At 43.3% G+C, this 1223-nt stretch overlaps 1 long non-coding RNA gene across 2 annotated transcripts in view; it reads left to right on the forward strand.

The window, feature by feature from the left end:
- The window catches only part of LOC122547127, a 3563-nt gene extending 2614 nt beyond the window's left edge, over positions 1-949 (forward strand). Inside the window, exon 4 of one of the 2 annotated variants that reach the window (XR_006310894.1) lies at positions 934-949. This is a non-coding gene — a long non-coding RNA (uncharacterized LOC122547127). The remainder of the gene's footprint in view (positions 1-933) is intronic. The other variant, XR_006310893.1, reaches the window with a different exon arrangement.
- Positions 950-1223: the final 274 nt, after the last annotated feature.

Below are 1223 nucleotides of genomic sequence, written 5' to 3' on the forward strand. Positions count from 1 at the left end.
CCTCCCTCCACCTATTGCATTTCCAAAGCCCCTCCCCCAAGTCCCTCCTCCCTACCTTTTATCTTAGCCTGCTGGACACACTTTCCTCATTCCTGAAGAAGGGCTTATGCCCGAAACGTCGATTCTCCTGTTCCTTGGATGCTGCCTGACCTGCTGCGCTTTTCCCGCAACACATTTTCAGCTTCATTTTTCAGAGCATTGAGTATAGGAGTTGTGGCTGTACAGGATGTTGGTAAGGCCACTTTTAGAATACAGCATATAGGAAGGATGTTGTTAAATTTGAGAAGGTGCAGAAAAGATTTACAAAGATATTGCCAGGACTGGACGCTGAGAGCTATAGGGAGAGGCTGAATAGGCTGGGGCCTTTGTTCCCTGGAGTGTTGGAGGCTGAGGGGTGACCTTACAGAGGTTTATAAAATCATGAGCATGGATAGGGGGAATAGTCTTGATTTAAAGGTAGTTATTCTCACCTCACCTCACCTCACCTCACCTCTGGAACTTTGTTCTCTTTTCATATCTGGACCAATATTGTATTAAGATTAGGAGCTGAGTGTCCTGTTGGACACCAAGCTTGGCATCAGTAAGTAGGTATCTGCTTTTGTCAATGCTGCTTGATGGCTCCAAAAAACCCAAAGAACTGCAGATGCTGGAAACCAGAAACAACAACAAAAATTGCTGGGCAAACTCAGCATCAGTGGAGAGAAAGTTCTTCAGAAGTAATTTTGCTTTCTCTCTGCAGAAAATACCAACTTGCTGAGTTATCTTAGCAATTTCTCTTTTTTATTTCTACTGGATGGCTCTATAAATAACTCCTTCAATTACTTTGCCTTCCATTACTTTGCAAATGACTGAGAATAGACTGGAGTGGTATTTGGCTGATTGGATTTGACCTGCATTTTGGATAGGAGTTAACCAATTTTTCCACATTTACAGATGCCAATGTTGTATCTGTACTGGAACAGCTTGGCTAGAGTTACTGCACACAACTGCTGGAATATTGTGAGGGCCCATAGCCTTTGCACTAACCATTTCTTGATGCCACGTGGAGTGAATTGAATTGGTTAAAAACTGATGTGTGGTGCTGAGGATTTCGGGAGAAGGCCAAGCTGGAACATCTATTTGTGGCTGAAGATGTATACAAATAGCAAGTTTTGAGAAGATTTATAGCTCAGGTTGAGGTTCTGGATGTAGGTTTGCTCGCTGAGCTGGAAGGTTCGTTTTCA

This window comes from Chiloscyllium plagiosum, unplaced genomic scaffold (assembly GCF_004010195.1).
Source record: "Chiloscyllium plagiosum isolate BGI_BamShark_2017 unplaced genomic scaffold, ASM401019v2 scaf_10233, whole genome shotgun sequence".
Lineage (NCBI taxonomy): Eukaryota > Metazoa > Chordata > Chondrichthyes > Orectolobiformes > Hemiscylliidae > Chiloscyllium > Chiloscyllium plagiosum.